The 27438-nt window shown below is 35.7% G+C and overlaps 1 protein-coding gene across 1 annotated transcript in view; it reads left to right on the forward strand.

Moving 5' to 3' along the window:
• Positions 1-27438, forward strand: part of LOC149821051 (6-phosphofructo-2-kinase/fructose-2,6-bisphosphatase-like) — a 227871-nt gene that overhangs the window by 144766 nt on the left and 55667 nt on the right. The gene's annotated exons all lie outside the window — the stretch shown is intronic.

The raw sequence follows: 27438 nt of genomic DNA on the forward strand, positions 1-27438 counted from the left end.
TGAGAAGAAAAAGAAATATTACACCCATAATCAGAAATTTGAGATACAGATAAAAGATTTAAATTTAATTTGGGAACATGTCTAATTTCTGGAATAAAAAAAAATTTTGTTTTATAAATTTTTTCAAAATTTCCTATTCCTTCTATTTCAAGAGAAGTCCCATCAGCAGTAAAGACCTTTGACACACTTGTTTTATTTTTAACACATTTGGATAGACTTTGATTATTTGGGGTCATATGAAAAGATGCACCAGAGTCAAGAAGCCAAGAAATTTTACCTAGATCAGAAAAAGATGAGGCTGTTGCGCCGGTTGAAGCTTCAGATGAGGAAGAGGCACCTTTGATGAGAGGCTGAAGAATCTCCATTAGTTGGGCTAGGGAAACTGGTGCATCCTGATCTTTAGGCTCCGATCTAGCAATTGCAGCTCTTTTTTCTCTCAGCTCCTTAAGTTTGGGACATTGTGGCCTGTAGTGTCCCGGTTCATGACAGTGATGACAAATAACTTTCTTCTTATCATAGTCACCATTTTGTCGGTTAAAGTGAGGAGGCCTATATGATCGAACATGATTCCCTGGTCTAGACACGGCTAAAACGGAATCATCTTCAATTTTTAAAGAACCTTTCCGGAGACGATTTTCTTCCATTGTTAACTCTTCAATAGTTTCAACAATAGAAGAAATTTTTCCCCGGTGAAGTAGGGCCGATTTAGTGGTTTCAAATTCCGGCCTTAATCCAGTGATAAACTGGTAAAAATGTTCAGCATCGAGTTGTTTCTGACGAAGCTTGATGTCTTCGGCACAATGCCACTTTGGTTCTAAAAGGGAAAGTTCTTCCCAAAGTTCGGACAACCCATTGTAATATTCACGAATAGTTTTGTCTCCTTGTGTCATCATTCGAACTTTTTCTTGGAGGTTGCACACGTGTGCAATATCTTTAAGGGAATACATATTCTTAAGGTATTCCCATGCCTTATCAGCATGATCAAATTTGGCAAGACTTGAGCATTTTTTAATGTCAACGCTATTGATAAGCCATGACATTATCTTCGCATGAGATATTCTCCATTCTTTCCATTTCTTCTCGTATGAGGCAATAGCCTTGATTTTCTCTTCTTCCGATAGAGAGACCTCTTTATCTCCCTCCTTTTTAGTAAGAGATAGCTTAAGTTCCGAATCGGAACCATCCACAATCCCCCATAAGCCTTTTCCCCATATATGGTGCTTCATGATTGAAGCCCATGTTACATAGTTCGTATCACTTAGTTTCATAGGCATGATGGTGACTTTATCATTGTCATCCATCGATTACAAGGAGAGAAAGAATATGGATAGAAGAGAAACAAGAAGGAAAATGAAAAAGAAAGAAAAAAAAACAATACAACAAGATGTGAAAATCTCTGCAATGAAGTGATAAAACACTTCTCTTCAAGTAAGGAACACTTTTGCAAACGGGCACAGAAACCGAGGCAGCTTTTCCTCAAGATTTAGTACTTCTGCGGCTCTGATACCATGAAATGAAATGGGGATCTTCGAAACACGAGCTTAGATTAACAAGAGCAAGTGCCAAGAATGACACTAAAGCATAACCCTTAAAAAGGGTATAACTGGAAACAAAATAAAATAAAAATGTATTCTTTGTTGATATGAAAAACCAATTGCTTAAGAAGCATTGGAGTAAAATACAAGAGGGGCTGCACCCCTTTATATACACAGCTGAAAGAGGACTCAATAGAGCTGTTGGGCACAGTCCAACAACTCTATTTAGAGCTGTTGGAATGTGTCAGTCCAACAGCTCTATTGCTAGTCAAGTCTGGACAGGACTTGACTAGCAACAGTCATTCTAGTTCAAACTGAACTAGATGACATAAAGACAAAAAATAAAAATAAAGGAAAAAAATTACAGAAATGAAAGAAATGAAAAATGTATTTATATATATATAATAATATAATATTATTATATATACATATATATACAGTTTTACATTTTAACAAGACCTACGTTTCCTCCTTTAGAAGAGACTATTGCCGAGATTACTCAATAAGAGACTAGGCATAGCATGGGTAAAAGCATAGATGAAGTTCTTGCCGTATCTAAACCCGGCAATCATGTTAAAACCTACAAACCACCTCATTTTGGTAAACAAGGGAGTGGTGGAAGAAAAATGATTATATGTCATCATTGTTATGAGCCGGGCATATTAAACCCGTTTGCCCAAAGCTAAATGGGGCATTCAAGCCAAAGGTGGCTTCCGTTGAAGAATCATCCACCAAAGAAGATGAAGGCAAGAACGAGGATCTCAAAGATACTCTTGGTCAAAACTCCTTGGCTCTCCAACAAATTCTAAAAGCTACTTCTTCCACCTCCGGTGCCGCCATTGCCTCATCATCACCTCCCGGTACGTACTCTTGGATTTTAGATTCCGGAGCCTCTTTTCACACGACTCCTCATGAAAATGCATTAACCAACGTGCACACCAATTCAAAAATGTCTTGTGTCTCTACGACCGATGGAACTTTTCTCAAAATAAATGGTATTGGAACTCTTGATTCTCAAAATGTTCAAAATTTTCTTGTTCTAAAAGTTAGAATAGTTCCTAAACTAAATCTTAACCTCTTTTCCGTTTTTCAAATTGCTGACCATGGATGTGAAATAGCTTTCTCATCCTAAGGGTGCTTTGTGCAGGATCTCCGGTACGGGAAGCGGATTGGGCAAGGCCATAGGAAGGGAGATCTTTATTTTATGGATAACTTAATGCTTCCAAATACCTCATTTTGTACTTATGTCCAAGACAAAAATATTGAAACTTGGCATAAAAGGCTTGGACATCCAAGTTATTCTAAAATGTATCTTTTTCCTTTGGAAACAAGTTTTGTAAAGAAAAAGATATCAATTGCAAAGATTGTATTTTTGAAAAAATGAAGTCTATTCCTTTTCCTAGTAGAACCTTTGTGACAACAAAACCTTTTGAATTGGTGCATTCCGATGTATGGGGACCATCTCCGGTTCTATCCAAAGGTGGTTATTCGTATTATGTTACTTTTATTGATGATTATACTAGATATGTATGGATTTATTTTCTTAACTTTAAATCGGAAGTTTTTAACTTCTTCAAAGAATTTCATGCAAAAGTTCAAAATCAATTTCAAAGTCAAATATCCATTCTTAGATCCGATTCGGGTGGAGAGTACTTATCAAATGATTTTCAATCATATCTAAAACAACATGGCATTTGTCATAAAAAATCTTGCCCAAGAACTCCTCAACAAAACGGTCTAGCGGAAAGAAAACATAGACATATTTTAGAAACCACTAGATCCTTACTCATTTCTAAAAATATTCCTAAAAGTTTTTGGGCCGAAGCCGTGTTAACCTCCACCTATTTAATCAATAGGATGCCATCTTCAAAATTGAACAATATCTCTCCTTATGAAAAACTTTTCAATATGACACCCGACTACAATCGTCTTCGTATTTTTAGGTGTAAATGCTTTGTTCTTTTACATAAAAGAGATAAATTGTCACCTAAAGCAATAGAATGTGTATTTTTAGGATATGGTGAAAATCAAAAGGGCTATAGATGCTTTGACTATAAAAACAATAAATTATTTGTCTTCAAAGATGTGACCTTTTTAGAAGATGAAAATGGATTTGAAATTTTGGAAAAACCAAATGAAATTGATTATATGTTTATCAATGATCTTTTAGAAGACTCAAATGATGACCTTTTGAGTCATCCAGAATTTTTAGAAAATACTCATGATAATGGTGTATCACCAACTAATGGTGACAATCTCCAAGTATACACTCGGCGTGAGGAAGCACAACCTATTAGTGCTTTAGAAAAATTCTTGCGGCTTAATGAACCCCTAGAAGAAACCTCTCTTAGGCGTTCTTCTAGAGAATCAATTCCACCTAATAGGTTTGTCTTATATGAAACTCTCTCACCTAAATATAGAGCTTGTCTAATTGCCTTGCATTCTTACTATGAACCTTCCCACTATAATCAAGCAAAAAATATTCCTCATTGGGTTGAAGCAATGAAAGTTGAACTAGATGCTTTAAATAAGGCTAAAACTTGGGAAATAGTTCACCTTCCTCCAAATAAAAAAGCCATAGGATGTTGATGGGTCTACAAAGTCAAAACAAAAAGTGATGGTTCCCTAGAACGTTATAAAGCTAGATTAGTTGCTAAGGGATATTCACAAGAATATGACATCGATTATGAGGAGACTTTTGCCCCCGTGGCTCGCATGACAATCGTTAGAACTCTAATAGCGGTAGCATCATCTAAGAAATGGCCTATATTTCAATTAGATGTTAAAAATGTCTTTCTTAATGGTTAGTTGAATGAAGAAGTATATATGGACCCTCCGCCGGGAATTAATGTTAACCAAGGTCAAACTCTTCGGTTATTAAAAGCTTTATATGGTCTTAAACAAGCCCCTAAGGCTTGGTATGATAGATTTAGTGCTATCATGTTAAAATTGGGATTTCGTTCATGTTATACTGACACTTCTCTTTTTGTTAAACGTGCAAGTAATAGTATCATCATCCTTCTGCTTTATGTTGATGATATGATCATCACTGGCAATGATGAAAGTGGTATTCTTAATGTTAAAAATATATTAAAACATAATTTTGATATGTCTGATCTGGGTTTTCTCAGGTACTTTCTTGGTATAGAAGTAGCATACTCTCCTCGAGGGTATATATTGTCACAGATGAAGCTTGCTGCAGACATATGTTCCAAATCTGGGATTTCAGATGACAAAAAGGTGAAGACTCCCGAGGTTATCAATGCTAAACTTCGACTGGAGGATGGAGTTCTGCTGGATGATCCTACGCCCTACAGGCAACTCATTGGCTCCCTCACCTATCTGACTATCACCAGGCTGGATATTGCTTATGATGTGCACTCTGCAAGCCAATTTCAGCATGCTCCTACATCTGTGCATATGAGTGTTGTGCTCCGAATCATTCGATACATCAAAAATACTTTGACTAAAGGGCTATTCCTATCCTCACTCTCTTCCTTAGACTTACTGGCTTACACTGATGCTGACTGGGGAGGAAACCCAAATGATCGAATCTCAACTACTGGCTTTTGTGTTTTCCTAGGAGATTCGCTAATTGCTTGGAGGTGCAAGAAACAGCAGAAAGTCTCATTGTCTTCTACTGAAGCAGAATACAGGGCTATGGCAACTACTACAATGGAGCTTGTGTGGCTTCGAAGTCTTCTTCAAGATATGGGAGTTGAAATCACCGGTGCTTCGAAGCTTTGCTGCGACAACAAAAGTGTCATCTACATTGCCAGCAACCACACCTTTCATGAGAGGACTAAGCATATTGAAATGGACTGTCACTATGTACGTGATGAATATCTTCGTGGGACAGTTACACTGCCATATGTCACTTCAGAATATCAACTTGCAGATTTCTTTACCAAAGCCCTGCCTGCTCCTCGCTTCTTGTTCCTTCTTGGCAAACTTTCGGTTATCTCTCCATAAAGTTTGAGGGGGGGTGTTAAGAATGTAATAATACATCTATATATATAAATATAGATGTATTTATAGATGTATTCACCATAATACCCGATAGGGGTATTATGGTCTTTTCACAAGTACCCAATAGGGGTATTTGTTTTATTTCTTTCTTTTTTCTGTTTTTTATTTTTTTGTTTTTTGTTTTCTAAAATTACTTTTTGGTATACCAAAAGGGGCCCCACAATGGAGTCGTTGGGGGCTCCCAACGACTCTATTGGGAGCCCCTTTGGTCTCCTTTTCTTATAAATAGGGGGAACCCCCCTTGTATGTTGCATGGCTCTTAGAGAGCTTCTCTTCAATAAAAGAAATATTCTTTTATGTGTGTAGCCTTATTATAAGGCCCTTCGTATATCCCTTGGTGGATTTTCTCTCTTGTGCTTGTTTCATTTGTCCGTGTTGGACATTGTGAATGCTTTGGCATTCTTGAATTCTTCCGCATACTTCATTACACGTATGACCTCGAACAATGCTAAATGCACAATGTTGTAAACACATAAAAATGAGATCACCTTCACAGGAAAGATGCTCGAGTGGTTGAAAGACTACAACATGTAGAATGGGTCGTTAGTTGAGCAACGCACCCATTCGCCATTTGGTTTCTGTCAAAGGGGATGATGGATCGATACAAAAACTCCAATGGATAAGTTGTTAACAACCACCCCACGGGCAAAAGATCTGACCTTCCCTGTCATTGGAGTTAGGGAAAGGGACTACCAGACATTATCCTAGGTGGTAGATCTCATAGACTTCTGCAGAAGTTGGATGCATCCGTTGCCAAGTAACTGCCTTTGGAGAATCCTCTCTCGGCTGAAAGTCATCTCCTTAGGAGTGAACTCAAATAGCTATTCGGGTTATTAAAAATACATACAATAACAGACGCCCGAATTAGTCTCAGTTGTTTCTATCTAAATGTGGTTATTCATATTATGTTACCTTTATTGATGATTATACTAGATATGTATGGATTTATTTTCTTAACCAAAAATAGGAAGTTTTTAACTTCTTCAAAGAATTCCATGCAAAAGTTCAAAATCAATTTCAAAGTCAAATATCCATTCTTAGATCCGATTCAGGTGGAGAATACTTATCAAATGAGTTTCAATCATATTTGAAACAACATGGCATTTGTCATAAAAAATCTTGTCCAAGAATTCCTCAACAAAACGGTCTAGCGGAAAGAAAACATAGACATATTTTAGAAACCACTAGATCCTTGCTCATTTCTAAAAATATTCCTAAAAGTTTTTGGGCCAAAGCCGTGTTAACCTCCACCTACTTAATCAATAGAATGCGATCTTCCAAATTGAACAATATCTCTCCTTATGAAAAACTTTTTAATATGACACCCGACTATAATCGTCTTCGTATTTTTGGGTGTAAATGCTTTGTTCTTTTACATAAAAGAGATAAATTGTCACCAAAAGCCATAGAATGCGTATTTTTAGGATATGGTGAAAATCAAAAGGACTATAGATGCTTTGACTTTAAAAACAATAAGTTATTTGTCTCCAAAGATGTGACTTTTTTAGAAGATGAAAATGGATTTGAAATCTTGGAAAAACCAAATGAAATTGATTATATGTTTATAAATGATCTTTTAGAAGACTCCAATGATGACTCTTTGAGTCATCCAGAATTTTTAGAAAATACTCATGATTCTCATGATAATGATGTATCACCCACTAATGGTGACAATCTCCAAGTATACACTCGGCGTGAGGAAGCACAACCTATTAGTGCTTTAGAAAAATTCTTGCGGCTTAATGAACCCCTAGAAGAAACCCCCCTTAGGCGATCTTCTAGAGAATCGATTCCACCTAATAGGTTTGTCTCATATGAAACTCTCTCACCTAACTATAGAGCTTGTCTAATAGCCTTGCATTCTTACTATGAACCTTATTATAATCAAGCAAAAAATATTCCTCATTGGGTTGAAGCAATGAAAGTTGAACTAGATGCTTTAAATAAGGCTAAAACTTGGGAAATAGTTCAACTTCCTTCAAATAAAAAAGCTATAGGATGTCGGTGGGTCTACAAAGTCAAAACAAAAAGTGATGGTTCCCTAGAACGTTATAAAGCTAGATTAGTTGCTAAGGGATATTCACAAGAATATGACATCGATTATGACGAGACTTTTGCCCCCGTGGCTCGCATGACAAGCGTTAGAACTCTAATTGCTGTAGCATCATCTAAGAAATGGCCTATATTTCAATTAGATGTTAAAAATGCCTTTCTTAATGGTCAGTTGAATGAAGAAGTATATATGGACCCTCCGCCGGGAATTAGTGTTAACCAAGGTCAAACTCTTCGATTATTTAAAGCTTTATATGGTCTTAAACAAGCCCCTAAGGCTTGGTATGATAGATTTAGTGCTATCATGTTACAATTGGGATTTCGTTCATGTTATACTGACACTGCTCTTTTTGTTAAACGTGCAGGTAATAGTATCATCATCCTTCTGCTTTATGTTGATGATATGATCATCACTAGCAATGATGAAAGTGGTATTCTTAATGTTAAAACCATGTTAAAACATAATTTTGATATGTCTGATCTGGGTTTTCTCAGGTACTTTCTTGGTATAGAAGTAGCATACTCTCCTCGAGGGTATATATTGTCACAGATGAAGCTTGCTGCAGACATATGTTCCAAATCTGGGATTTCAGATGACAAAAAGGTGGAGACACCCGAGGTTATTAATGCTAAACTACGACTGGAAGATGGAGTTCTGCTGGATGATCCTACGCCTTACAGACAACTCATCGGCTCCCTCACCTATCTGACTATCACCAGGCCTGATATTGCTCATGTTGTGCACTCTGCAAGCCAATTTCAGCATGCTCCTACATCTGTGCATATGAGTGCTGTGCTTCGGATCATTCGATACATAAAAAATACTTTGACTAAAGGGCTATTCCTATCCTCACACTCTTCCTTAGATTTATTGGCTTATACTGATGCTGACTGGGGAGGAAACCTAAATGATCGAATCTCAACTACTGGCTTTTGTGTTTTCTTAGGAGATTCGCTAATTGCTTGGAGATACAAAAAACAACAGAAAGTCTCATTGTCGTCTACTGAAGCAGAATACAGGGCTATGGCAACTACTACAATGGAGCTTGTGTGACTTCGAAGTCTTCTTCAAGATATGAGAGTTGAAATTACCGGTGCTTCGAAGCTTTGTTGCGACAACAAAAGTGCCATCTATATTGCCAGCAACCACACATTCCATGAGAGGACTAAACATATTGAAATGGACTGTCATTATGTACGTGATGAATATCTTCGTGGGACAGTTACACTGCCATACGTCACTTCAGAATATCAACTTGCAGATTTCTTTACCAAAGCCCTGCCTGCTCCTCGCTTCTTGTTCCTTCTTGGCAAACTTTCGGTTATCTCTCTGTAAAGTTTGAGGGGGAGGTGTTAAGACATATGTAATAATACATCTATATATATAAATATAGATGTATTTATAGATGTATTCACCATAATACCCGATAGGGGTATTATGGTCTTTTTACAAGTACCCAATAGGGGTACTTGTTTTATTTCTTTCTTTTTTCTGTTTTTTAATTTTTGTTTTTTATTTTCTAAAATTGCTTTTTGGGATACCAAAAGGGCCCCCACAATGGAGTCGTTGGGGGCTCCCAATGACTCTATTGGGAGCCCCTTTGGTCTCCTTTTCTTATAAATAGGGGGAACCCCCCTTGTATGTCGTATTGCTCTTCAGAGCTCCTCTTCAATAAAAGAGATATTATTTTTCATGTGTGTAGCCTTTTTATAAGGCCCTTCGTATATCCCTTAGTGGATTTCCTCTCTTATGCTTGTTGCATTTGTCTGTGTTGGACATAGTGAATGCTTTAGCATTCTTGGATTCTTCCGCATATTTCATTACACATACAAGCACTTACAACAATGAATAAAAGAGACAATATCACAAGTCCACAAAGGGACAATACAAGCACAAGCCTTTAAGAAAGCAACAAAATAAAAAGCCTCTTATTGAAAAGAGAGAAAGCTCTCAAGAATAAGAAATATACAAGGGGTTCACCCCTATTTATACTAGAGGGAGAGGAGCAAAGGGATGGCCAAAAGGCCTCAAAAGGAGAGCCAAAAGGGGGCTCCCATAGAGTCGTTGGGAGCCCCCAACAGTCACAAACCGTTGGGGGCTCCAACGACTCTAAGGTTGGAGCCCCTTTTAACCCTCAAAAGAAATAAAAAAAGAAATAAAAAATAAGAAAATAAAATTACATTTTATCAAAAAACGAAAATAGTTGTTTTCTAAAACAACTATGTGAAATTACAAAAATACCCCTATCGGGTATTGATGTAATATACAGTGTATATATATATATATATATATTAGATACATTTTAACACTCCCCCTTAAACTTTACGGGGAAATGACAGAAAGTTTGCCAAGAAGAAACATGAAGCGAGGAGCCGGAAGAGCTTTAGTGAAGAAGTCCGCCAACTGATATTCTGAAGTGACATATGGAAGAGCAATGGTTCCTCGTAAGAATTCGTCACGAACATAGTGGCAATCCATTTTGATATGTTTTGTACGCTCATGAAAAATATGATTGCTCGCAATATAGATGACACTCTTGTTGTCGCAACATAGTTTTGAGGCTTCGGTAATATCAACTCCCATGTCTTTAAGCAGACTGCGAAGCCATACAAGCTCCATTGTCGTGGTTACGATAGCTCGGTACTCAGCTTCAGTGGATGATAGTGAAACTTTCTGCTGCTTCTTGTATCGCCAGACAATCAAAGAGTCCGCTAAAAAGACACAAAAACCAGTAGTTGAGACTCGATCATTGGGATTACCTCCCCAATCGGCATCAATATAAGCAAGAAGATTCAAGGAAGAAGAGGAGGATAGAAATAACCCTTTATTGATGGTATTCTGAATGTAGCAGATGATTCAGAGAACAACACTCATATGCACAGTTGTAGGAGCATGCTGAAATTGGCTAACTGAGTGAACCGCATGAGTGATATCTGGTCTGGTGATGGTTAAATAGGTAAGAGACCCAATGAGTTGTCTGTAAGGTGCGAGATCTTCCAGAAGAACCCCATCCTCCAACCGTAATTTGGCATTAATAACCTCGGGAGTCTCTACTTTCTTGTCATCAGAAATCCCAGACTTAGAACATATATTTGCAGCAAGCTTCATCTGTGACAAAATATATCCTCTAGGAGAATATGCAACTTCAATTCAAAGAAAATATTTGAGAAAACCTAAATTAGACATATCAAAATTATTTTTTAACATATTTTTAACAGCAATAATATTATTTTGATCATTCCCAGTGATAATCATATCATCAACATAAAGCAACAAAATTATGATACTAGAACCTGCATGTTTAACAAAAAGAGCAGTGTCAGTATAACAAGAGTGAAATCCTAACTTTATTATGATATCACTGAAACGATCATACCGAGCCTTAGGAGCTTGTTTAAGACCATACAATGCCTTCAAAAGCCGAAGTGTTTGACCTTGCTTAATATTAATTTCGGGTGGCGGATCCATGTAAACTTCTTCACTTAAACTTCCATTTAAAAAGACATTTTTTACGTCAAGTTGATGAATAGGCCATTTTTTGGTTGATGCAACAACTATTAAGGTCCTGACACTGGTCATTTGAGCTACGGGAACGAATGTTTCTTCATAATCAATGTCATATTCTTGGGAATATCCCTTAGCAACTAATCTAGCTTTATATCGTTCTAAGGAGCCATCGCTTTTAATTTTAACTTTGAAGACCCAGCGACAACCAATAGGTTTTTTGTGTGAGGGTAGATTAACTATTTCTCAAGTATTGGCCTTTTTTAAAGCATTTAGTTCAACTTGCATTGCTTCAACCCAATGTGGTATAGATTTAACTTGATTATAGTGAGCCGGTTCAAAATAAGAATGTAGGGTTATTAAACATGCCCGATAGTTGGGGGTTAAGGAATCATAGGATACAAACCTATTTTGGGGTATTGATATTCTAGAAGAATGCCTAACTTGTGGTTCCTCAGTGGATTCAGAAATTTGAGAGTATTTTTCGAGGGCACTAATAGGATTTTCTTGATTTCTTCTTGAGTAAACATTTATATCACTATCATGAACATTTATATTTGGATCACTATCATTTGAGGGTGTTATGTCAAGAGGGGATACCTCACGTGTATCGTCTATGTTTTCAAGAAAATCTTCTTGTATGTCAGAATATATAATCAATTTCATTTGTTTTTTCTATTTTATCAAAACCGTTTTCTTCTTCTAGAAATGTTACATCTTTTGAAACATATAGTTTATCATTCTTAAAATCATAACATCTATACCCTTTTTGATTTTCACCATATCCTAAAAAAACACATTCAATTGCTTTTGGAGATAACTTATCCCTTTTATGTAATAAGACAAAACATTTGCAACAAAAAATACGAAGACGATTGAAATCGGGTGAAAATTTAAAGAGTTTTTCATAGGGAGAAGCATTTTTTAACTTAGAATAGGGCATTCTATTGATTAGATAGGTTGAGGTTAGAACGACTTCGGCTCAAAACTTCTTTGGAATATTCCTAGAAACAAGTAATGTTCTAGCGGTTTCTATAATATGTCTATGTTTCCTTTCCGCTAGGCCATTTTGTTAGGGAGTCCTAGGACATGACTTTTGATGACAAATGCCATTTTGGGTCAAATAGTTTTGGAATTCGTGAGATAAGTATTCGCTACCGGAATCGGATCTTAAAATAGATATGTTATTTTGAAATTGATTTTGAACCTTTTTATGAAAATCTTTAAAGAAAGTAAATACTTCCGATTTATGACTAAGAAAATAAATCCAAACATACCGAGTAAAGTCATCAATAAACGTAACATAATATGAATAGCCCCCTTTAGGCATAATCGGAAAAGGCCCCCAAACATCCGAATGCACCAATTTAAAAGGTCTTGATGAAAGAAAAGTTCTAGTTGAAAATGGAATAAACTTCATTTTTCCAAAAATGCAATCGTTGCAATTAATTTCTTTTTCCTTACAAAATTTGTTTCCAAAAGGAAAGAGATACATTTTGGAATAACTTGGATGACCAAGTCTTTTATGCCAAGTTTCCATGTTTTTTTCTTGGACATAAGAACAAAAATAATTTGTAGGGAGATCGAGATGGTCCATATAATAGAGGTCTCCCTTTCTATGGCCTTGCCCAATCCGCTTCCCGGACCGGAGATCCTGCACAAAGCAACTATTAGATGAGAAATATATTTCACATCCATAGTCGACAATTTTAGAAACCGAAAATAGGTTTAAATTTAGTTTGGGAACAACTCTTACTTTTGGAACACAAAAATTTTGAGAATCTTTAAAAGAGCCAATACTTGAATCTTTTAAAAAGGTTGCATCGGCCGTGATGACACAAGAGTTCTTTGAATTGGTGCAAACATCAATAAGTGCATTTTCATGAGGGGTCATATGAAAAGAAGCTCCGGAGTCAAGGATCCAAGAATACGTACCGGGTGATGATGTCGAGGCAATAGCCGCACCCGATGTGGAGGAAGAAACTTTTAGTATTTGTTGGAGAGCCATAGATATTTGTCCAAGAGTTTCTTTGATGTCATTGTTCTTGCCTTCATCTTCTTTGGTGGTGGTTTCTTCAAGAGAGGCCACCTTAGGCTTGAAGGTTCCAATAAGCTTTGGACAAGCGGGTTTAATGTGACCCAGCTCATTGCAATAATGATAAACAATCATTTTTCTTCCTCCATTGTAGTTTCCTTGTTTCCCAAAATGAGGAGGCTTATAGGTTCTAACATTGTTACCCGGTTTTGATACGACAAGGACTTCATCAACATGCTTACTCATGCCAAGCCTTGTCTCCTCTTGAGTGATTTCGGCAATAGCATCCTCAATAGGAGGAAAAATAGATCTATGGAGAAGTGAGGATCTCACTTGCTCAAATTCGTGGCGTAGCCCCAAAAGGAATTGAAACAATCGCTCTTGTTCCATTTGTTTTTGCCTTAAATCAATATCTTCCATAGAAACCCATTTTGGCTCCAAAAGAACCAATTCATCCCATAGTGGGTTTAGGGCACTATAATAGTCTTGAATGCTAGAATCACCTTGCTTGGTGGTTCTAATCTTTTCTTGCAAGAAGTATGCTCTCGCAAGATACTTTTGGGTATACATACCCTTCATAAAAGACCAAGCCTCATTGGCTCTACGAAATTTAGCTATATTAGCACATACCTTAAGCTCAACATTGTTCATAAACCACGCAAGGATTTTTGCATGATTGTTTTCCCAATCTTCCACTTCTTTTTGATGATTTTCAATGGCCTTGAGGCGAACATCTCCTTCAAGAGCCTTTTCTTGACCTTCTTCGTTCTTTATAAGCATAAGCTTAGGTTCTAGAACGATACCCATGACAAAACCCCAAAGCTTCTTTCCTTTAAGATTATTTTCCATTGCCGATGCCCACATCATATAATTCTTTCCATTGAGCTTGAAAGATAGGTCAATCTTTGCCTCCATGATGTTGCCAAGAAATGAGAAGATATCCACTAAATATGAGATACACGAACCACACCTTTCCTTCAAGAATCGAGTGGCTCTGATACCATGTAATGAGATATTGCGGAAATATAAAGAGTGCATACAAGCACTTACAACAATGAATAAAAGAGACAATATCACAAGTCCACAAAGGGACAATACAAGCCTTTAAGAAGGCAACAATATAAAAAGCCTCTTATTGAGAAGAGAGAAAGCTCTCAAGAATAAGAAATATACAAGGGGTTCACCCCTATTTATACAAGAGGGAGAGGAGCAAAGGGATGGCCAAAAGGCCTCAAAATGAGAGCCAAAAGGGGGCTCCCATAGAGTCGTTGGGAGCCCCCAACGGTCACAATCATATTTGTGACCGTTGGGGGCTTCAACGACTCTAAGGTTGGAGCCCCTTTTAACCCTCAAAAGAAATAAAAAAATAAATAAAAAAATAAGAAAATAAAATTACATTTTATCAAAAAAACGAAAATAGTTGTTTTCTAAAACAACTATGTGAAATTACAAAAATACCCCTATCGGGTATTGATGTAATATACAGTATATATATATATATATATATATATATATATATATATATATATATATATATATATATTAGATACATTTTAACATGGATTTCATTGGAAAATTCCTTATACCTTTGTATTTTCCCAAGAAAATATGATATCATTCGTTTTTGGAGAAATATATTAGACATGTGCTTCTATTCTTTCACTATGCATAAAATAATATGTTTATTCACATGCCTTGGTTTACGTGTATTAACAACACATATTACAAGCTTTTAAACTGTATTATGAGTTTTCAACATATATTACGTGTTTTTGACTTGTATTATGAGTTTTAAACTGTATTATGGGCTTTCAACCCGTATTATGAGCTTTCAACCTGTATTACGGGCTTTCAACTTGTATTATGAGCTTTCAACCTATATTATGTGTTTTTAATCGGTATTATGAACTTTGAACCTGTATTATAGACTTTTAACCTGTATTATGGGCTTTTAACATGTATTATGAGCTTTCAATCTGTATTATGGGCTTTCAACCTGTATTACTTGCTTTCAACCTGTATTATGAGATTTCAACCTGTATTATGGGTTTTTAACCTATATTACGAGCTTTTAATTTGTATTATGGACTTTCAACCTGTATTATAGGATTTTAACTTGTATTATGAGCTTTCAACCTGTATTATGGATTTCAACTTATATTATGAGCTTTCAACATATATTATGAGCTTTTGACATGTATTACGAGTTTTCAATATATATTACGAGTTTTTGACATGTATTATGAGCTTTTACTTGTGTGTACGGGCTTTTACGTATGCTTATGAGCTTTTTGATAATACATGTATGAATTATTTTAAATATGTAGGAATTACGTATGCTCAAGGTTTAAAAGCATTATCAATAATGAATTGAACAATATTTTGTGGTTGAACCTTTTTCACAACCTGATGAAATACCCTGAACAATACATCTGCTTTATTGACATAACCAAAAAACACACATTCAAAGGCTTTGGGGGATAATTTATCTTTTTTTTCAATAAGTGCAAAGCATGTACATCAAAAAACTCTTAATCTACTCAAATCAGTAGAGGTTTGATAAATTTTTTCTGTTGGAGACATGTTTTGAAAAGAGGACGAGGGCATCTAGTTTATACGATACACTACAGTTAAGGCTCCTTAAGCTTAAAATCCTTTTGGAATATTTTTTGAAATAAGTAAAGTTTTCGTAGTTTCAATGATATGACAATGTTTTCTCTCAGCTAATCCATTTTGTTGAGGTGTATTTGAACAAGATCTTTGATGTGAAATCCCATTTTTTTTCAAATAATTTTTGAAATCATTAGACAAATATTCACCCTAGGAATTCGATCGAAAAAAGACAATATTGGTTTGAAATTGGTTTTGCACAATCTTGTGAAATTCTTTGAAACATGAAAAAATATCAGATTTTTGCCTAAGGAAATAGATCCAAGTATACCGAGTATAAACATCAATGAATACAACATAATAAGAGAGCCCTCCCTTTGATATCACCAGAGCTGGTCCCCATACATCCGAATGCACAAGTTTAAAAGATTTGGTATAGACAATAGAGCCAAAAGGAATTTCCTTCATTTTTCTAAGAATACAGTCATATATGAACTCTTTCATACAAGAGTCTTTCAGAAAAAGGAAAAAGAGTCAATTTAGATACATTTGGATGGCCTAATCTTTGATGCCATAAACATATATCTTTTTCCTTAACAAAATTATAAAAAAAATCTTTAGGTAAATGAAAAAACTCCATCTAGTAGAGATTCCCCCTCCTATGACTTTCTCCAATCAACTTTCCTAACTGACGATCTTGCACCCAACATTTTTTTGATGAGAAGAAAATCTCATACTCATAATCCAAGATTTGCGAAAGTGAAAACAAGTTTATATTGAGTTTTGGAACAACTCTGGCTTTAGGGACTTGAAATCCTTTGAAATGTTAGTGAATGTTTTGATACTTTTTATTTCTAGATTGGTTCCATCGGTAGTAGAAACACAAGAATTATAAAAGGATTTTGTGTATTCAGATAGAAGGGATTCTAAAGGACTCATGTGAAAAGAGTTACCAGACTCAAGAATCCAAGAAAGCATACTTGGAGGGGAAGAGGTAGATACAGTGACATTGGAAGTAGAAGCAAAGGTGGAAGATGTCTTAAGGAATAGTTGTAATACTTCTGTTAGATGATGAATAGAATCCTTAAGATCTTCTTTTATGATAGCATCCTCACTCTTTTTAGTTATCTCTTCAACGGTGGCCACCTTCTTTTTTGAGCTTAGGGCACTCCAGTTGGATGTGTTTCGGCTCTTGCTAAATGATCTTCCTTCCTCATCCTCTATTGTTATTTTTCTAAAATTGAGGAGGTTTATATGTTTTAACATTGTTGTCAGGTCTTGATACAACAAGAACCTCCTCACTTCCTTTAGACATGCCAAGTTGAGTCTCGGCTTGGTACACCTCTCCAAGAGTATAATAAAGAGAGGTGACATTGGTCTTATGCAAAATGTTGGAACTTACTCAAACTCGGGTCTTAATCCGAAAAGAAAGGTAAACATGTGTTCTTTGTCAAGTTGCTTTTCCCTAATTTGATTAGAGGGTCGTTCCCACCTAGGCTCAAACAACGATAACTCATCCCAAAGAGGTGAGAGAGTACCATAATAATCTCTCCCTCTCAAATTTCCTTGTTTGGTGGTTCGGATTTTCTCTTAAAGAAAATATTGTCGTGCCCAATCTTTTTCCATGAACATATTCTTGAGGAAAACCCATGCCTCACATGCCTTTTTGAATTTAACTATATTTGCGCCAAGCTTGAGTTCCATGCTATTTATGAACCAAGAGGGAATTTGGGCATTTTTGATTTCCTAATCTTCCACCTAGTGTTAAATTTTTTGAGTTCTTTCTCTCTTTCTTCATCACTAAGAGCTTTAATTTGATCACCATAATTTTTGGTGAGTATGAGTTGTGGTTCACATATGATACCACTCACATACCTCCATAGCTTTTTTGCCTTTGATATGATGTTCAATGGCGGCGGCTCACAATAAGTAGTTGAAATCGTTTAGCTTGAACACAATTACTGTCATGGATTCTTCTTTGCCCATCTTGATTGAGAGAAGCAAGGCTTGTGAAGGATTTTTCTATTACAAGTATGATCTTTGGAGAAGCTTTACTGTAACGACCTCAACTCTTACCCATGAAAAAATGGCAATTTTTTTTAAACAAGTACGGAAACATTTCCAGAAACCCGAGGCCTTTAAAGTTTAAACACAACCACCGCCACAATAGATCTTATACCCATCTTACAACGCAAATCAACTTTATTTATTAAAGTGCATAGACTCCGAGACATAAACAAATAAAATATAAATAAAGCAAAAAGAAGAGTTACATTGTCCCAAGAAAAGTCTGCCAAGTAGTCGCATAGCCCTCGTAGCTCATTGCAAAGAAAGTCACCTCACTGGGCCTCTGAGGCTGCGAAAAACACAAAAGTAGGGGTGTCAGAATCCAAAAAATTTTGTATACGAATCTCTCTAATAAAACAAATAAGTAAAAAAAACACAAATAAGATTTGAAATGAAATGGTGGTCTTCCACGAATATACTCGAATCATTCAAAAGAAGTGTCTAAAAGACACCTTAGACAAAACCCACAAAAATGTATAAATGAAAAATAATAAAACTTTATTGATAACAAGAAAATGCTTAACAAGCATATAGAAAAAAGTAAAAATACATGAGGGGATGCACCCCTATTTATACAAGTGAGAAGGGCTTTGAGGAGAGCTCTTAAGGAGCTCTCCTTGTAGTCGTTGGACCTAGTCCAATGGCTCGAATTCTAGCCGTTGGACTAGGTCCAACGACTAGCACATGGTTTGACCAATACTTATTATCTAGTTCCCATGGAACTAGATAATAAATAAATAAAAGAAAATAAAAATAAAAATAAAAATAAAAATAAAAATAAAAATAAAAATGGAAAAATTACATTTACAAAAATATATATAGTAATAATATATAAATATATTATTACTATATATATATGTGTGTTTTACATTTTAACACTCCCCCTCAAACTTACGGTACAATGAGCGAAAGTTTGTCTAAGAGGAAGTGAAATCTGGGAGCCGCGAGAGGTTTGGTGAAGAAGTCTGCTAATTGATATTTTGACGTGAAAAAATGCAGGTCAATAGTTCCATGTAAGTATTCCTCTCTGACATAGTGACAATCCATCTCGATGTGTTTGATGCGCTCATAGAAAGTCCGGTTGCTTGCAATGTAGATTGCACTCTTGTTGTCACAACACATTCGTGGGGCTTGTGTTGCTTCAACTCCCATGTCAGCAAGCAGTCGCCTGAGCCAAACAACTTCCATTGTGGTGGTTGTCATGGCTCTATATTCAGCTTCAGCGGAGGAAAGAGAGACTTTTTGCTGCTTCTTGCACCTCCACGATATTAGATATTCACCTAAAAATACACAAAAACCCGTGGTTGAGTGTATTATTAGGATCACCTCCCCAGTCAACATCAGTATAAGCAATTAAATCTAATGATGATGATGAAGACAAAAAAAGGCCTCATGAGAGAGAATTCTTTAAATATCTAATAATTCGTAAAACAGCTTCCATGTAAACAGAAGTGGGAGCATGCTGAAGTTGACTAGCTGTGTGTACAACATGTGCTATGCTATGTCTGACCTAGTGATAGAGAGACAGGAAAGTGCTCCAACAAGCTGTCTGAACGGAGTAGGATCATCAAGAAGCTAGCCATCATCAATTTTGATTCTAACATTAACCACTTCTAGAGTGTCAACTTTCTTATCGTCTGTAACCTTCAATCAAAAGCAAATTTAGATTGAGATATCAAATACCCACGAGGGGAATAAGCAATTTCAATTCCTTAAAAATATCTTAAGAATCCTAAGTCAGACATTTCAAAATGAGTTTTAAGAAGAGTTTTGATATCGGCAACTCCCTGTTTGTCGCCCTCGGTGATGATCATATCATCTACATAAAGGAGAAGAATGATGATACCTGCATCAGATTTCTTAATAAACAAAGCAGTGTTAGTCAAATAAGAGTAAAATCCAATATCAATCATAACATGACTAAATCTGTCATACCAGGCTTTTGGTGTTTGTTTAAGGCCATAAAGGGCCTTCTCAAGACGAAGAGTTTTACCCTTAAGGATACATACTAATATCAGGCGGAGCGTCCATGTAAACTTCTTCAACGAGACTTCCATTCAAAAAGACATTTTTGACATTCATTTGAAATATAGGTCATTTTCTAATAGAAGCCAAGGCAATTAGAGTTCTAACAGTAGTCATACGTGCTACAGGAGCAAAAGTTTCTTTATAGTCAATACCATATTCTTGAGCATAACCTTTTGCCACTAGACGGGCCTTATACCTTTCTAGGGTTCCATCACTTTTTGTTTTGACTTTATAGACCCACCGACAACCTATTGGTTTCTTTCTTAGAGGAATGTCTTGAATAGACCATGTGTTGGCCTTTTCTAATGCATCGAGTTCTGTTTTCATGGCTTCAATCAATTCTATATGATTTTTTGCCTCGGAATAGGATGAGGGTTCAACATAAGATTGTATTAATGCAATAACTGCTATAGGTGAAAACGATTCGTAAGATACAAATTTTCCTGGGGATCTAGAGATTCTATAAATCCTTATGAGGGGAACTTCAGAATACTTCTCTAATGCACATGGAGGGTTTTGCTCGCCGTCTCTTCGTCTTGAATATTGTAGACCAACATCCTTGTAGGCTTGGTCTTTGTTATCAATATCATTGTCAAAGGCAATAGGACTTTGATCATTGTCAAAGTTACCCTCAAAATCCCATTCACTAGATTTTGAAGTTAAATCAATTAAAAAAGAATATTTAGTAATATCCTTGGATTTTTTCACTTTCAAAAGCACTTTTTTTTTCTAAAAAAGATATATTTCTTGATACATATAATTTTTCATTTTGAAGATCAAAGCACCTGTAGCCTTTTTTATTTTCAGCATATCCCAAAAAAGGCACATGGGATTGCACGAGAAAAAAAATTATCATTTTTGTTTGTAAATACAAAACATTTGCAGCCAAAGACTTTTAATCTTAGAATAATCAGGAGATAAATTAAGAAGTTTTTCTATTTGAGATACATTCCTTAACGAGGAAGATGACATTCTATTAACGAGATAGGTGACAGTTAAAGCAGCCTCAACCCAAAACCCTTTTGGAACATGACTTGTAATTAGTAAGGTCCTAGTAGTTTCCATAATGTGCCGATGCTTACGTTCGACAAGACCATTGTGTTGTGGAGTGTGTGGGCATGATCATTGATGCGTAATGTCATATAGATTAAGATAATCTTTGAATTCTTTAGACAAATTCTTCCCCTGAATCAGTGCAAAAAATGAAAATACTACTTTAAAATTTGTTTGTAACCATCTTATGAAATATTTGAAAGTGAGTAAAAACTTCGGATTTATGTTTAAGAAAGTAAATCCAAGTGTGTTTAGAAAAATCATCAGCAAAGAGACATAATACGCATAACCGCCTTTAGAGATAACTAGTGCAAGTCCCCAAACATCCGAATGTATTAACTCAAGAGGTTTTGTAGAGACAAAGTTCTATTTGTAAAATGTAATCTTTTCATTTTACCAAGAATGCAGCCTTTACAAGAACTTTCAGAATTTCAAAATTTTCCCAAATTTGGAAAGTATTGAATTTTAGACCTATGAGGATGGCCAAGCCTTTTATGCCATAACTCTGTTTCTAATTTCTGAACATTTAAGCAAAATACATAATTGGGTAATTCTAAAAAGTCCATGTAATATAGTCCTCCTTCTCTATGGCCTTCCCCAATCAGCTTCCTTAACTGACGATCTTGTATCTAACAACCATAAGAAGATGAGATATTACATCTATAATCAGATATTTGTGACACAGATAAGAGATTTAAATTTTGTTTAGGAACATATCTAACCTCTAGATTACAAAAGTTTTTGGATTTTTGAAAACTTTCAAAACATCCTACTTCTTTTATTTCAAGAGATGTTCCATCTGCTGTAAAAACCTTTGATATACTTGAGTTGTTTTTAATACATTCGGATAGACTTTTGTCATTTGGGGTCATGTGAAATGAGGCACCAGAATCTAAAAGCCAAGGGAAGTTACCTGGACCAGAAACATGCGACTGCTGCTCTAGTTGAGGCTTAAGTTGAAGAATCTCCATTAGTTGAGTCATAGATACAGGTGCATCTTCATCTTTTAGCTCGGTTTCAACAGATGCAGCCCTCTTTTCGTATTTTCTTTTTAATTTTGGACATTGAGGCCTATAGTGCCCCAGTTCAAGACAATGATGACAAATAACTTTTCTTTTGTCAAACTCACCACTCTATCTTTCAAAATGAGGCGGCTTATAAGTGCGAGTATGATTTCCTCGTCTAGATACTGCTAGAACAGAATCATCAACTTTTGGAGTACTCTTTCTGAGCCGATTTTCCTCCATAGTAAGTTCTTCAATAGTATCCACAATAGTAGGATTTTTTTCACGATGAAGAAGCGCCGATTTGGTGGATTCAAACTCCGGCCTTAAACCATTCACAAATTGGTAAAAGTATTCCATATCGAATTGCTTTTGGTGAAGCTCGATATCATATGCACAATGCCATTTTGGCTTTAAAAGAGCCAATTCTTCCCAAAGTTCGGACAACTCATTGTAATATTCACGAATGGATTTATCTTTTTGAGTCATTGTTCGAACTTTTTCTTATAGATTGCACACATGTGCAATATCTTTAAGGGAATGCATATTCTTAAGGTATTCCCATGCCTTATCGGCATGTTCAAATTTAACGAGGCTAGAGCATTTTTTAATGTCTACGCTATTAATAAGCCATGACATATTTTTTGCATGTCCTATCCTCCACTCTTTCCATTTCTTTTCATACGAGGCTGAAGCCTTGATCTTCTCCTCGTCCGTTAGAGGAACTTTCTTATCACCTTCTTTCTTGGTGAAGGATAGTTTAGGTTCCGAATCAGAACCATCCACTATTCCCCATAAACCTTTTCCTCATATGTGGTGCTTCATAATTGAAGCCCACATTACATAATTAATATCATTTAACTTCATGATTACGGTGGTGATCTTATCATTGTTATCCATCTTTAAAAAAAGATAGGAAAAGAAAAAGAAAAAGAGGAGAGAAGAGAAGAGAAGAGAAGAGGAGAGACAATACAATACAATACAATTTTGTAGCTCAAGTCCTCCTTTCTTCAAACGAATCTTTTAGTAGCCGAAAATGAAGTGATAAAACACTTTTTGGCAAGTGATGAAACACTTTTTGCAAGCACAAGGTGATAACACACCTTTGCAAGTGAAGCACGAAAATCGAGGTGAAAGCTTTTCAAGATCTAAAAACTCTCACTTTAATACCATGAAATGAAATGGTGGTCTTCCACGAATATACTTGAATCACTCAAAAGAAGTGTTTAAAAGACACCTTAGACAAAACCCACAAAAAGGTATAAATGAAAAATAATAAAACTTTATTGATAACAAGAAAATGCTTAACAAGCATTTAGAAAAAAGTAAAAATACATGAGGGGATGCACCCCTATTTATACAAGTGAGAAGGGCTTTGAGGAGATCTCTTAAGGAGCTCTCCTTGTAGCCATTGGACCTAGTCCAACGACCAATACTTATTATCTAGTTCCTATGGAACTAGATAATAAAAAAAAATGGAAAAATTATATTTACAAAAAATATATATAGTAATAATATATAAATATATTATTACTATATATATGTATTTTACATTTTAACAAGATTCATGCAATATTTTAGAGGGACACAATTATGACAAATTCATAACTCAATTAATTATTTAAGCAATAAGGAACAATTACTATCAATAGGGAACATCACTTATGCAGTAAAGACATATAATCATGCAATAGAAAGCAAATATCATGCAATCACCATATAACACAAGTAAATGAACAAGTAAATATGTATGATCTAATGTACAACAAAAATATGCATGAATTCTATGCATATGCATTGATAAATTATCTTTTATCAGAGTTTTCTTTGTATATGCATGTTCCTGTTAAATACACACAATTTAAGTTTCTCTTTTTATTACCATTGCCCGCGGATACTCCAAACGAGTAAGAATTCTCGATGTCAAGTAGGGTTTCCAAGGTAACTTAGCACACAAGTTGTATTTTATTACTGAGTTCTAAACTTAGCCCTCGACCGAAACAGCCTTCGAAACATTAGACTTCTACATCTAATGTCGGGACACCAGGTACCTCTACATTCATAAGTGTCACTTTCTTGGTATACCAACACAATAACTCTGTCTACACATCACCTTCAGGTAAAGTGACGGGTTCTTTCTAAAATTGTGGCCAGGAGAAGAACCTCAATATCGGGTTCATGGACACAACAACGCACACGGAGTTTTAGTATTCTCATGGTTCTCCAAAACCGCATATCAAGGAAACGTAGATTACATTGTTCTTTACTTTTTATCTTGTTATTAATTCTTCTCAAATTTGCAATTTAACATGCAGAATTAATAACATATGCTCGTAAATCAACATGCGAAGCTCATCACAGAACCACAACCCATGGCAACATAGAACAGTGCAATAAAAACCATAATATAAGTGAGATTTTTGCAATGCATAAACAAGTAAAACAAAGAGCAACACATGCTCAAGGCTTACAAAGCCCGTGATGATCCATTTTGATCATCTATACATTCATATGCAAAAATCATGATAAACATGCCATTATGCATTATTTTCACATGCTTTTCAATGCACACTCATGTATGCCAATATAGAGATATGCATGAAACAACAATATTCATATGCATGTGTATGAGTTTGCACATTCATGTTAAATGCATGCTTTCATTCAATTCACATATTCATGTCAAATGCATGCTTTTATTCATGAATCATTTTAATTAAACATGTGAACGATCATGCAAACATTTACATGCAAAAACACAATCACATGCACATGAAACAACTTTGCCATAATACTTTGAACATGCATAACTTGACAAGTCTAAGCATTGTTGTGAGAGGCGTACACCTCAGTACTTGAAGCGTACGCCTCACAGGCGATGCGCACGCTCAAGGTACTGAGGCGCACACTCAGTACCTGAAGCGTTGATATTTCTTTTAGCCTTTTTAGATTTCATTTGTTCATAAGATGACTTTTATGACCTCCTACTACTTTGAGAATTCTGTCACAAGGACACGATGGTCGCGTGTCTAGAAGACATGACAAGACCTACAGAGACAGTATGTATAATATTTTAGTAGATTTTCATAATAAAAAAGATCAAAAGTTATATATTAAATTTAAGAAATATATATCATCACTGTGTTTGACCTTGCATAAAAATCATATAATGTACTCATGTCTCGAATCCATATATCACATCCATGTTTGTATACATATCCATGTGACGTCACTTGAGATATAATAAAAAGAACAAAGTGTACTTGATTACCGATATGCTAGCATGCAACCGTCTGGATGCGTGTGTATTCCATAGTCATAAATCTAATTAGCGATTTTCTTGACAAAGGAAAATGTCATGATAATCTGTAAAATTTATTTTCCTCAGGAAAATCTCAAAAAATATTGGTATATTTAAAATTTTAATATATATCAGATAAACTATGTAGAAAAATATAGGCAAAAAATATAAAAATGCCAAGATCACATTATAACAAGAAAATATTGTGATAAAAGATGTGATATTTTCAAAATTGGCGCTATTTTGAAATATCACATTTTTCTCGAGATTGTGTCAGTTTTTTAAAATCTCACAATAAAATCACGATATTTAAAAAAATGGCCGGTATTTGTGACTATGGTGTGCACTTAGTTTGGCTATCAATGCAAAATCATCTTGCTTTTCCCAAGCACAAACCAATAAAATATTGGAGGCAATGTAAGTTACATTTCTCTTCTTGCACCATATTGGCTCCCTTAGGATGTGTTTGGATTTAGGGAATTTAGTGAAATTGTAATCCAATTCTACTAAATCCTTCATTCCAGCCACAAAGAGGAATTAAGTGGATATGGATTCAAATTCCACTGAAATCCTATATTCCATTTGCACCCCTATGGAGAGTGTAAATTCTCTATCATGTTTGTATAAGATGAGAGCTAGATATTGGATCCATACCACTGAGTATGTATATGTGGAGTGGAGATCTTTCTAACAACTATTCTGTGTGAGATTCTCTGGTATGGTGGAGATCTTATATAATTTGGCAGATCCAGAATCTCATCCTATAGTTCCTCATAAATGAGAGATCCAATGTGATAGTTCATTAGTTTGTTATCCAAAAGTATATTCTGATTAAATTTGGATTTGATCCCATCTGTTTTCAGGTTTGGATCTAATCTGATCCATTTGTAGCTTTCACGTAAAAAAACAATAAATTTTGGTCTTATTTCAGAAGTTCCAGAATTATCATGTATGTTTTGGATCCATATTAAACTCTACCTTTATCAAATTTTGGATATGGATTTGGGTTGGGATCTTGTACACAAAAGTCAGATTTGGATATGGATCTGGTGTGTTCAGTTAATGGCGGACGCAAAGATCGGTGATGAATCTTTATTTTATTTTCTTATGATTTTGTACTAAAATAACTAAAAGCAAATTAGTAGTTCTTATTTAAAATTTTCATTATTTTATTAATATTATATATTTTATTATTCTGATCATAAAGCTTACACTTCAACGCCTCGCTTCGCCTCATCGCATTTAACAACCTTGAGTCTAAGCATGTGAAAAATATCATCCTTTTGTATGCATAAACCAAGTCTAATCCCAATAGAAAAATTCTGGAAAACTTTGGTACCAAACTGAAATTTTTATTCAAGCTCAAATAAACCCAACTGGCATGCGTGTACTAAAAATTTGTCATATACAAATGTGAAATCATCTATGCAAAAATCTGGACATATGATGGAATCCGATGCATGAATAGCATAAGGCAAAACTTTGGGCATTTTATCAATTAAGAATAACAGGCTTTGAAATCCCCTTTTTTTTTTCAAACGTCATCAGCACCCAGCCGACCCAGTCGACTGGGGCTCGGCTCCAGCCCAGCCGACTCAGTTGGCTGGGCCTGGCAGTCACTACACAGGCCCAGACCGGGCCTCTGGGCACCCTGCCAGGGCCTGGCAGTCAGCCGAGTGCCATTTAGCTGGGCTGCCAGTCAGCCCAGCAAGTAAAAATGAAGAATTTTTGCTCACCACACTGAGTTTCAATTCAAGCTCTAATAGGCAAAGATCAGTATGCAAGAATCAAAAATTTTAGTCATATATTATTCTGAATCTCACATGGGCACAACTTGAAAACATAATGAATTCGCATGCATGGACAGTATAAAGCAAATCTTGGACAAAATCAACATGCTTGAAATTCTCTTTTTTTTTTGAAAGACATGCAGGCTGGGCCTGCACCAGTCCTGCTGTGGCTGGACTGGGCCCATGCCTGCCCAGCCGAGCCACTCTGCTGGGCTGCCAGGCTGCCCAGCTGCAGCTCTCACGCACACAAAAAACTTTCTATATATATATATTTTTTTTGACTGCCATTATCATATCACATGCCCAACCGACTGACAGTCGGCTGGGGCTAAAGCCAAGCCTGTACCCAGCCGACTGACAGTTGGCTGGGGCTCAGAAAAAAATAAAAACCTTTTTTTTTTAAGTGCCCGGCCCAGCCAACTCAGTTGA

This window comes from Nuphar pumila, chromosome 12 (genome assembly GCF_984573655.1).
Source record: "Nuphar pumila chromosome 12, dmNupPumi1.hap1.1, whole genome shotgun sequence".
NCBI lineage: Eukaryota > Viridiplantae > Streptophyta > Magnoliopsida > Nymphaeales > Nymphaeaceae > Nuphar > Nuphar pumila.